The sequence below is a fragment of the Cynocephalus volans genome, chromosome 3, assembly GCF_027409185.1.
Source record: "Cynocephalus volans isolate mCynVol1 chromosome 3, mCynVol1.pri, whole genome shotgun sequence".
NCBI classification, from domain to species: Eukaryota; Metazoa; Chordata; class Mammalia; order Dermoptera; family Cynocephalidae; genus Cynocephalus; species Cynocephalus volans.
The window spans coordinates 3,170,591-3,182,806 of record NC_084462.1 but is presented as its reverse complement, the minus strand read 5'-3'; the positions used below and the strand labels follow the sequence as shown (position 1 = coordinate 3,182,806).

At 44.5% G+C, this 12,216-nt stretch overlaps 1 pseudogene; it reads left to right on the top strand.

Moving 5' to 3' along the window:
* The first annotated feature begins 1,479 nt into the window (after nt 1-1,479).
* LOC134371849 (heterogeneous nuclear ribonucleoprotein A3-like) lies at nt 1,480-2,228 on the top strand (annotated as a pseudogene).
* Nucleotides 2,229-12,216: the final 9,988 nt, after the last annotated feature.

Sequence of the window (12,216 nt, the reverse complement as noted above, 5' to 3'; positions counted from 1 at the left end):
GTGTAAAAAGCAGCACAGTGGTCCCTCCAAAAACGTCCTCATCCTAATTTCTGGAACCTGTGAATATGTTACTTTATATAGCAAAGAGACTTTGCTGATGTGACTAAATGAAGGATGTTGAGGTGGGAAGATTATCCTGCATTATATGAGTGAAACCAGTATAATCACAAGTGTCCTTATAGAAGGGAGGAGGAGGCTCAGAATGAGAGAGAGAGACTGGAGGATGCCATGCTGCTGGTTTTGAAGATGAAGGAAGGGGCCATGAGGCTAGGGATATCGGTGGCCCCTAGAACCTGGAAGGGCACAGGAAAGGATTTTCCCCTAGGGCCTCTGGAAGGAACCAGCCCTGCCCAGTAAATCTCACTTTGGACTGCTGACCTCTAGAATTGTAAGAGAATACATCTGTGATGCTTTAAGCCACTAAATTTGTTACAGCAGCCACAGGAAACTAATATCAAGGGCCTTTCTGAGGAGGTGGCCTTTGAGCTTAACCTACAGGATGAAAAGTAACTGAAAGAAAGTGAGCCAAGATGCCGGGTACTGTTCAAGCTTTATTAAAGAAAGAAAATCTGCCGGGCTGTGCTCAGAGTGGCACAGGGCCCAGGGCTGCCCTGAAAATGGTGGACAGCACCAGGTGTGGGGGTGGCAGAGCATATATTGGTATGTCGGCACCAAGAGCTGGGTGATGCCATCAAGGAGGGGCATTATGCTAACGTGGATGAGGGTGGGGAACTGCGTCCTTGTGGAAGCAAAAGGGGTTTCTGTCTAAGTTAGGAGGCTGCTTGTAAAGGGAAGGGGGGAAGGGAGGAGGTGGGTGGCGCCATTTTGTACTCGGGCTTGTCTAAAGTGGCGCTGGTGATGTTGCAGACCTATTAGTAACTAGCCCTGTGAGTATCTCGGGCACTGGTACTGAAGACGGAAGGAAGGACACGTGCAAAGTCTCTGAGATGGGAACAGGCTGGGCGTTTCTCAGGAACTGAAAGAAGATCAAGATACCTGGAGGCTTGTTTATTCGTTTTCCCTAAGAGATTGGGAAACCATTGGAGGTTTCTCAGCCAGGTAGTGACATGATCCAGTTTATGTGCTAAGATCATTCTGGGTCTTTGTGGAGAACAATACGAGCTATTTATTGGCCAGGGTGGAAAGAGAGGTGGGTTATCAGAAGAGTATCAGTGAATTTAGATTGGAAAATGTCAGGGCAGGTGCAGCTGCCTGGAGAATCTCTCTTTTCTCCTAATGATGTTTCTTTCATGGTCTCTCTCCTCATTTTCTCCAATGGGCATGCTCTGTTTCCTCATCATGCTGACTGCAGGTGGCGTTTCCGAGCACCTCCTGCCTCCCTCTGCGACTGGCTCCAGTTCTTGCCTTTTCTTAGTTCACAGCCCCTGGAGGAAGGAAATCTGATTGGCTGCTCTTGGGTCAGGTGCTGACTGTGGGTAATCAGCTGTGGCCCAGAAAGGCACGGCCACACAGTACAACATGAGTCCCCCAGGTACCCCCTCTCTAATAGCAGTGGATGGGACAAGGGCCCTAAGAAGGCAAGAATGAAGCCATAGCAGTTATGGAAGACAGGCAGAGTAGGAAAAAGAGAGGATTTTCTTTTGTAGCTTTTGATGATCATGATACAGTTGATAAAATTGTTTTTCAAAAATTCACACTATTGATGGGCATAATTGTGAAGTGAAAAAAGCTCTTTCTAAACAAGAGATGCAGTCTGCTGGATTACAAAGAGGTCATGGAGATGGGTCTGGCAAGTTTATGGATCATGGAGGAAATTTTGAAGGTGGTGGAGGTAATTTTGGCCATGGTGGAAACTTTGGTGGAAGAGGAGGCTATGCTGGTGGAGGTGGTGGCAGCAGAGGTAGTTCTGGAGGAGGGGATGGCAGATAATGGATTTGGAGGTGATGGTGGCAACTATGGTGATGATCCTGGTTACAGCAGTAGAGGGTGCTATGGTGGTGGTGGGCCAGGATATGGAAACCAAGGTGGTGGATATGGTGGCAGTGGTGGGGTATGTGATAATTATAATGGAGGAGGAAATTTTGGCGGTGGTAACTATGGTGGTGGTGGGAACGATAATGATTTTGGAAAGTATAGTGGACAACAGCAATCAAACTATGGACCCACGAGGTGGGTTAGTTTTGGTGGAAGAAGCTCAGGCAAGTCCCTATGGTGGTGGTTATGGATCTGGTGGTGGAAGTGGTGGATACGGTAGCAGAAGGTTCTAAAAACAGCCGAAAAGGGCTACGTTCATAGCAGGAGAGAGAGCAAGGAGTTGCCAGGAAAGCTGCAAGTTACTTTGACACAGTTGTCTCGAGTGCATTAGAGGAACCATAAAAATCTGCCACAGAAGGAGCAATGATCCATAGTCAGAAAAGTTTCTGCAGCTTAAATATGAAACCCTTCTTGTTCAGGACTGTCATAGCCACAGTTTGCAAAAAGTGCAGCTATTGATAAATGCAATGTAGTGTCAATTAGATGTACATTCCTGAGGTCTTTTATCTGTTATAGGTTTTTCTTTTCATTGTTTTTTCTTATCATTATCAGGTATATTGCCCTGTAAATTGTGGTAGTGGTACCATGAATTAAAAATTAAGGAATTTTTAAATTAAAAAAAAGAGACAGACAGACATTAGTCTCCAGAACTTTCTGAGTGACCTCTATAAAGCCTTGTACTCTTTCTGGACTTCAGGTACTTCATCCATAAGATGGGAAGATTAGAATGTAATAATCTGCAAGTGCCAATCCAGCTCCAAGATTCCATAGTGTACTCCGTGGGGCGGACACAGCAAGTCATTCCAGGGAATTCCTTGGAAATCAAACTCTAGAAAAGGAACTACATTAAGGATCCTAACAGTAACAAAACACCCAGCTAAAAGTGGATTAAATAATAAGGACATTTATTATTTCACGTAACAGGAAACTGAAAAAGAGGGCAGTAATATGGTTGATGTGGTGCCTAAATGACGTCATTAGGGACCCATCTTTCATCTCTACCACGCTCTGCATTCATTCTTTTATCCATTCATTTCTTCAACTATGAGCACCTACGAGAGCCAGGTAATATTATAGACACTTGGGATAGAGTAATTAACAAAACAGACCCCCCCCCAAAAAACCCCCACAAAACCCTGCCTTCCTTGAGCTTACTTTTTAGCAGGCGGAAGAAAACATGACAGCTTTCTTCTTCTTCAGGCTTGTTGTTCTTCAGGCTTGCAATCTCATGGTTGCCAAATGGCTGCCACAGCTCTAGGCATCACATCCTCACACAGCACAGCAAAAGGCAAAAAGGAGAGGCTCTCCTGGCAGAGTTGTTTCCATTAAGAAAGGAAATCTTTCCCAGAATTCACCACCCCCACCCCCCAGATTTATGCTTGGGTCTCAATGAGTCCTTATTGGAGAGGGTCTCAATGCCCACGCTCTAGCTTTCAGAGAAGCTGGGAAGATGAGTTTCTGGCATTTCTCTATCATGGAGTGCAGTCTCTGCCGGCAAAGAAGGAGGGGCGAGAGATGACAGCTGGGTAAACAGTCAACGGTGTGAGAGAAGAAGACATTAATAAAAATGATATAATGATAATTGTCATCATCAGTATCTTTTCTTTTGTGCCCAGCCATTTACAAGTCCTCACAACAATTTGGAGGAGCATTACACAAAGGTTGAGGTGCCAGGGTTGGGAACATTGACCTAGTCAGTGAGCCATCTCTGATCTTGGTGGTAGCCAACCTAGCAATTAATATCCAGTGTGCTGTGACAGATGTGGACTTGGCCCAACTCCAACTGTTCTCTAAAAGCAAGCATAAGATGGGTGGTATGGTACAAAATACGGGCAAATACTACTGACATAATTCCAGGTGACAGAGGTAATTCAAATTTGGAATAGTAAAAAAAAAAAAGAGATAAGCGCTGAATCCTAGCTAAGGGACAATCTTGAGCACATTTTCCAAAAATGAGGGGCTCCTGATTAAGCTGCTTTTGGCAATAAGTAAGAGAAGATTCACACTGTCTTAAATAGTAAGTAAAGTGTTAAACTCACATGCCAAGAAATCCAGGTAAGGGCAGTCCAGGCACAGGGCATTAAGGCTCCAGTTCCATTTCTCTCTGCATCTCTTGGTTCTCCCACATGTGGGGTCACGATACTCAAGATTAATGATTGTTGTGGGTCTGTCTCTGAGAAGGATGACACTTTTCCAGAAGCCACCCCAGCAGAATTTCCTTTGTTCCTGTTGGCCAGAATTAGTTCACATGTCCTTTCCTAAACCAGTCACAGGTTAGGGGAATGGAATTAACATGGTTGATTTGGACCAATCAGGATTTATCTTCTGAGGTTGACACTATAACCTCCCCCCAAACAAGTAGGGCTGTTCCTTGAGTAAAATCAGGGTTCTCCTATCAAAGAAGGAGGGATATTGGGTAAACAACCAATGGCGTCTGCCATAGGTGCCCTTCCAGCAACATTTTAAATTAACTTTTTATTGAAGAATAACATGCATACAGAATTGTGCACATTTAAAAGTATCATAAGTTCCAACTTTTATGAAACAGAACACACACCCTTGTAACGAGCACCCAGATAGAACAATAGAATATGACCAGCTCCCCCTTAGAGTTCCCCTTGCAGTCACTGTCCCACACAAGCGTATCCCACACGTGACTTCTATCACCATAAATTAGTTTTGCCTGTTTATGAACTACATGCTAATAAACACAAATTTATTTACATAATAGATTTATAGAAATATAATACATTGTATCAATAAAATTAGTGTCTTTTTGTGTGTTTAGTTTCTTTTGCTCAATATTATATTTGTGTAGTTCATCCAGATTTTTGTTTATGGTTGTAAATGTTTCATTCTCATTGCTGCAGAGTATACCGTTGTGTAAATGGTCTCCAATTAATTACACATTTTTACTATGAATAGGCATCTGGGTAGCATCGAGTTTCTTTAACAGTCTACAGGTAATGTGCTGATGTAACATTGCTAAAATTGTGGTGAAAAGAGTTTAGGAGAAGCAGCGTGCTTGATTCTCCACCCACTAAAGATGCAAACAATATCCGCATGCCTGTCCTGCTGATGACAGAACCTGGATGCATTCCAGATCGGGTTCAGGCTCAAGGACAAACAGGAGATCAGGAGAGAGATATGTTGACCAAGAGGCAGAGGCTGCTGTTTGGTGAACTTGTCTGACTCGGCACAGGGCAAGCTAGACGCAACTCAGATATATTCATCCTTCTTCCCACTGCATTACCAGCCCAGCCCAACTATTGCTTAGGTAGGCAATTGACCTTGAAACATCTGGGTGGCCATGTGATCCAGTTCTAAGCAGTAAGATGTAAGGTGAAACCTATTGGCTGGAGTTTCCTGGGAAGTTTTTGTTTTACTGAAAAAAGAGAGAAAGTAATGTTTGGACCTTCCCCCACTTCTCAACTAGAATGTGGGTGCCCCAAGATGTACCAGCCACCTTGCACGATGAGGGTAAAAATGACAGGATAAAGATGAGATCACAAGAAGCGAAAAGCAGCTCACATTCTTGATGAGTCCCTTAAGTGCTCCATGACTTCCGACATCAGGACATGGAACAAGGAGAGTAAAATCTTGGGTGTCTGGACTTCTGTAGTTGGTTTTCTAATATGCTGATACAGAGGGGATGGTGAGAGAGAAGAAGTTCCTAGAAACTGAAAGCTCAGCTGAGACATTGTGCAGATTTTTCTGTGCAGCCTCGGCTTTCTCTTCCTGGATGAAGATGTGTCTTTTCCAACAAGAAGACTGGCTCTAGAACCAGGAGGGATGTCCAGAATCAGACAGTTTTCTGTAAATAGTTTCTATTAAGGGTGGAGAGGTTCCATGCACTTCCTGCACGGTGAGTTAAGTGGTGAGAAGAATAGGCCTGTTGTGGTGCAAGAAATAAGCTTCTTGCCGTACTAAATATCAAGACATACTACAAAACAAAATTAATGATTTTTGTAAAAAGGGTGAGATTAGTGCAAGAACAGACAAGTGGGCCAGTGAGGCAGAAGAGAGATCTCAGCAAGAGACCCATAAGAAATCAATGTGATATACAGCAAATTCAGATATGATAAAATAGCAACTCAAATTAATGGGGGAATGATGATATACTTAGTAAATGGTGTTGGGGAAAATGGTTCACTGTGAAGAGAAAAATAAGCCTAGATTCTTATCTAACACCACTCACGAAGGTGGACTCCAGATGTACTGAAGACCACTACATTAAAGGTAGTTAATAGAAGAAAATCAAGGTGAGTATCTTTGAATCTCTGTGACAGAGAATGACTTCCTAAGACTTCAAAAGCACAAGTCATAAGACAAAACATTATTGGCTAGATTATATCAAAATTAAGAGTATTGGTTTAAAGGAGAATAAAATGGACAATTAATAGGCATTTATCAGAATAGGAGAAGTTATTTGTAATATCCAAAATGGACAAAGGACTATTACCTTTAATATGCAAGAAGCATCTGTGAATTAATAAGAAAAAAGAAGAACATACTTATGAGAAAATGGATAAAAGATATAAACAGGTAGCATTCCAAAAGCTAACATGCAGATGAGGAGATGTTTAAACTCATAGTTGTCAGCAAAATGTAACTTGAAACAACAATGAAATATCACTTGACACCAATTAGACTGGGGAAAATGAGGAGCATGGAGAGTTCAGAGCGTTGTCAGGAATCGACGGGCCTTAGAATGTTGGACTGCAAGTGGGGTTCGTGTGTTGCTTCCAGTTCTGAAGACAGATCGGGCACTCTTTCATCAAATTAATATACACACACCCTTTGACTCAGCAACTTCTCTCCTGGCTACACGTCCCAAAGAAATTCTTACACACCCACAAGGGGACACGTACACGTTTGTGCCTTGCAGTGTTCTTTGTGGTGGCCGGAAGCTGGAAGCCATTGGGTGTCCATTATTAGAGGAATTGTCTGAGTGTGATGGACACCCCCCCCCCATGGAGTTTCTGTGCAGCAGGTACATTCAGTAGGCCGATGTGTGAACAGTGAGCAACGTGGATGGGTCTTAAAAACATAGTGCTGTTTGAAAAGTGACTTAGAATAGAATGAGATATATCATCCAATGCCAACCACATAAAATAAAATTACACGCACATAAGAACCACACTGCTCGTTTCGTAAGACTGAGGGAAGAGTGAGCGGAAGGAAGGAGAGGGAGGGAGAGAAAGAGGAAGGGCGAATGAAAGAGGGATTCTGTCCAAGCCAGCGATGATAATGATGCACGTTTTACCTAAGGTCTACAGTGAGTAAAAAGTAAGCTTGTCAAATGGTCAAGCCATACTTTGCACGGATATTGTCCTGGAGCTGAGCTCTCCTGTGAGGTTAGGGGAGTGTGTATGTGTTTTGTGGTTCCTGCCCACTGTGGCCACCTTCTGATGCTATTTTATATCCCTAATTTGTTAAACCAGACACTGCATCTAGCCCCACTGTGGCTGATTCTGCCTTGATTATACATCCCCCTGAAATGCACAGAATTGGCCCAGGATCTGAGAGAGGCTTCCACTAATGGCAAAACGTGTCGGCGGGTGTGGCTCAGAAAGCTGGCACATCCTCCACCCGGTGCCCTCGGTCTTGGGGTGCTTGATCCTAGCCAGAAACTGAAGTCAGGGAGTGGCCCCGATTTTACTGGTGGGAGGATCCTCCCCATGCATTCCACACACCAGATATGCATCTAATTGTTGGCTGCAGAGAGGCTGGCTGTGGGTTACCTTTTATTAGCAGCAATAATGACGATGATGACCACAGCTAGCATTTATGGAGTGTCAGACACCTCGCTGCCTTCAGTGCATGCCTATCTGTCCCGGTTCTGAGAGCAACCTTGTGAGGGAGGCTCTCGACAAGTCAGGAGGCTTAGGGGAAGGAAGGATGGGTAAATTTGGCTTAATTTCTACAGGTGGTACTTGGAAAAGCTAGGATTTGAATCAAAGGAGTAGGAGTCCTGAGCTTATGCCCATAACCGCAATGCTCATTTGAGCCAACAAATGCAAACGTAGGACACAGAGCCAAAGCTAAAGAGATGTGAGATGATGGGAAGAGAAAGAGACACTGAGAACTTTAAAGAAATAGAGACTAGAAGAGATTTAAAGACAGACTCGAAGAGATTAAAATAGACTCAGAGAAAGAGAGAGACAGACAGATGGGGGGAGAAGAAGGAGGAGGAGAATGAGGTAGGGGAAAAAGAGAGGGAGAGAGACTAGAACAGATTTAAGGCAGATAGGCTCAGAGATATTTAGAGAAAGCGACTCAGAGACACACAGATTCAGATTTAAAGAGAGAGAGAACTCAGAAAGAGGGAAAGAGCTGGCTTTGGAGAGCTTTAGAGAGAGAGAGAAACATAGAACCATAGAGGGACCAAGGAAGGATACAGGGAGATGGAGAGGGAACAGGAGGGACTGAGGAAAAACAAGAGATGGATGGAAGGAAGGAAGGAAGGAAGGAGAAAGAGAGAGAGAGAATCCTAAAAAGATGAAGAGAAAAAGAGAGACCCAGAGAGAGGCAGAGAGAGAGAGAGAGAGAGAGAGAGAGGAAGGATGGAGTCCTGTGGTGAGTTCTAAGGAAGGCTTCCTTTGCAGATCCTTGACCTCCCTCTCCCTCCACTTCCAGACACCTAAGGGCCCCCCACCCACACCCCTTGGCCTGGAAGTTAGTCATCCAGAGCTCCCAGCTCTCTTCCCTCAAGCCCTAGGCTGAGTCCCCCATGGATAGTGTCTGTCCCCTAGTTCAATTCTTTGCCTGTTTCCTGTTCTGTAAAATGGCTCGTAGATGAATACGTCTACGTAGGTAGAAACATTCACGTAGATGAATTAAAAGAGAGAACGCACATAAAGGCAAAGGCAGGAGCACAGAGGCTGGCACAGCACGAGCGTGTAAAAACGGCTGTTTCTGTGATCATTATGAACGTCATTATTACTGTCCTGGAGTTCGCGGAGCTGCCTGCACAGGTGTGGAGAGGACTGTTCATTCTACTTAAGCCCTTGCTGCCTAAAGCCGAATTGTGTTAGAAAGGCAAATTCTAAATCCCACTCCAGACCAAGCAAACCAGAAGCTGCATTTTCACAAAATCCCCTGGTCATTTGTGTGCATGGTCGGGTTTGAGATGCCCCGCGAACCACCCCAGGGAGGTCATTTGAAACCCCAGTTACTAGAATCCATCATTTGCTCTAGAGCGCCACCTTGAGGCCCATTAGAGAACTGACCTGGGACCTGGGAAAGCGTGGGCGTGGCGCGAAATGTGGAATCCCACAGCCCTGGATGCCCGTTCCCCAGCTGTCCAAGTTTAGGTCAGTTACGTGACCGCTCTGGGCTATGGATGGGTCAGATTCCTCACCTTACATCATCAAGATGGCAATTCCATTTCATGCCCAGTATCTGTCCCAAAGTTGGTACCGAAAAATGTGCTCCCACTTTCAGAATGCATGGGACATGAAGCTTGGACATAATTCAAAGACCAGGCCACTGAATCCATGGTGTTATGGATTGAATTGTGTCCCCACCCCCAAAAGATATGTTGAGGTCCTAGCTTCCAGTACCTCAGAAGGTGATCTTATTTAGAAAGAGAGTCATTGCAGATGTAATTAGTTAAGATGAGGTCATCCTGGAGGAGAGTGGGTCCTTAATCCAATATGATCGGGGTCCTTATAAGAAGTGGGAAGACAATATAAAGACAGACACACAGGGAGAAGGCCATGTGAAGACCGAGACAGAGAAGGGAGTATGGCAGCTACAAGCCAAGGATGGCTAAGGATTGCCAAGGATTGGCAACCACCACCATAAGCCAGGAAGAGGCAAGGAAAGATTCTATTCAGAGTCTCAGAGGAAGCATGGTCAAGGCGACACCTTGATTTCAGACTTCTAGCCTCAAGAACTGTAAGACTATACATTTTGTAGTTTCAAGCCACCCAGTTCATAGTCCTTTATTATAGCAGACCTGTGGAACTAATACAAATGGGAAAGTTAATCCTCTATGTAAGTTATTTAAGAGATTAAAATATTTGAGGACTGGTCTCCTCCAGATGAAAAACTTAAACAGGTCTACTTTACAACAGAAGACACAAATGGCCAATAAGTAGAGGAGAAGATGTTCAACTTCTTTAGTCGTGAGAGAAAGGCAAATTTAAAACTGCAATCAGACACTACTACACACCTACCAGATTGGCTAAAAAATAAATACCTAAGTAAACAAACAAACAAACAAACCAAAAACTCCACGATATAGCAAAACTTACGGAGTACCTAGAATGCTCATACATTGTTGATGGGAACGTAAAATGGTACCACTATGGGAAAAGGTCTGGCAGTTTCTGATGATATTAAACATGATCACTCTATGGCCCACAATCCAACTCCTAAGGATTTCTCCCAGAGAAATGAAAGCACATATTCACACAAAGATTTGCATGCCAATATTCACAGCAGCTTTTTTGCAGTAATCCCAAACTAGAAACAACCTGGGTGTCCCTCAATAAGAGGATGGATAAACAAACTGTTATAGTCAAACAATAGTACCTGCTTCAGCAATTAGAAGGAACAATTGCTGCTACCTGGACAGCAGTGAGCACATTCTTATGCTTCTGTTTACATGAAATCCCAGAACAAGCAGAACTAGTCGATGGTATAAAGAAATCAGAACTTGCTGCTTGCCTCTTGGGGTGGGAGTGAGCGCTGCCTGGGAATTGGTATGGGTGATGGCAAATGTTCTGCATATTGTTGGGGGCTTGGGTTACACTGGTGTGTGCATGTCTCAAAACTCTTTGAAAAATGCAACTTAAGTTTTGTGCATTTCATTGTATGTGAATTTTATGTGCTCTTTCCCCTGGACATTCATTCATTCATTCAACAAATACTTATTGAGAACCTGCTATGTGCCAGGCACCATTCTAGATTCCCAGACTACAATATTGAACAAGTCATAGAAAGTCCCTGTTTTCATGTAGCTTTTTTTTTTTTTCTAGTGGAGGAGAAAAACAATAAATGTATTAATATGTGATGTTTCATTGGGGGCATTTAATGCTACAAAGGTGAATAAAGCAGGATAAGCGGACAGAGAATGCCTGAGAGAGGTTTTATTTTCCATCAGCTGGTCAGGAGAGGCCAGGTAGGGAGGTAAATCAGGTCACAGACCAGAAGCATTGAGGGAGGGAGTCATGCAGGTAGTAGAGGTAGAGCGTTCCACCTGGTGAAGGGAACAACAAATGCAGACACTCGGGCCTGTCACAAGTGCCTCTCCTCCTGCCCCTACGCTGGTCTCTTTATTTGCTCTTGCCCTCCTCTGCCCCTCATCTGTTTTCTACCCAGCAAACAGGAGGGTAAGTGCTGCTTACAGGGAAGCAGCTGCTGTTTGCTCTGCACATCAGCAGCAGAGGTTGTTAGGCTGAGCAGGGCTTGCAGTGGGGTTTGGCGGTGGGGATGGAAAAGGCTGGATCACTGCACATAACAGTGAGAAGAGCTGAGGGTCTCTGGGTGACTCTTCAGGAGGGAAGGGCAAAGGAGGAGAGGAGTGAAAGGGAAGAGAAGAGAAGAAGCAGCACTGTGGCTGAAGTCCAAGATGCTCCCTGTGAAGGAAGCGGCAGAAGTGGAGGGTCTTTCACGAGCAAGAATGCTGAGGGGTTAAGGCTCAAGCACTTACTTCAAAGTCAACCGTCATTGGCAAACACCTTCCCCTGCCTACCACCATCAAAAAGCCTTCTGCATTTGGGACTGCCTGGGAGAACATGTGTGGAAACTGAAAAGGGTGCTCCTTTGGATGACAGTGAGATTCTGAAGTGCTTTACATGACGGGGGCCAGGAGGGGGGCTTCAACTTCTACCTGAAAGTGAGCCAAGATACTGGTACCAATCAAGGTTTATTAAAGGAAGAAAATCTGCTGGGCTGCGCTCAAAGTGGCAGGCAGCCCAGGGCTGCCCTGAAAATGGGAACAGCACCTAACCTGGGGTGGTGGGAGCTGATATTGGTATGTTGGTGCCAAGAGCTGGGTGATGTAACTCCAGGGTGGGCGTTGAGTTAGGTCATGGGAATGGAGAGTTCTGCACATGTGGAAGTGCTGAAAGTTTCAATTTCTCCAAAACCATGAGGCTTGTAAAAGAGAACATGGGAGGGGAGGGGAGGAGGTGGACAGTGCCATTTTGTACTTGGGCTTGTCTAAAATGGCACTGGTTCTGTTGCAGATCTATTATTACCTGTGTGGAT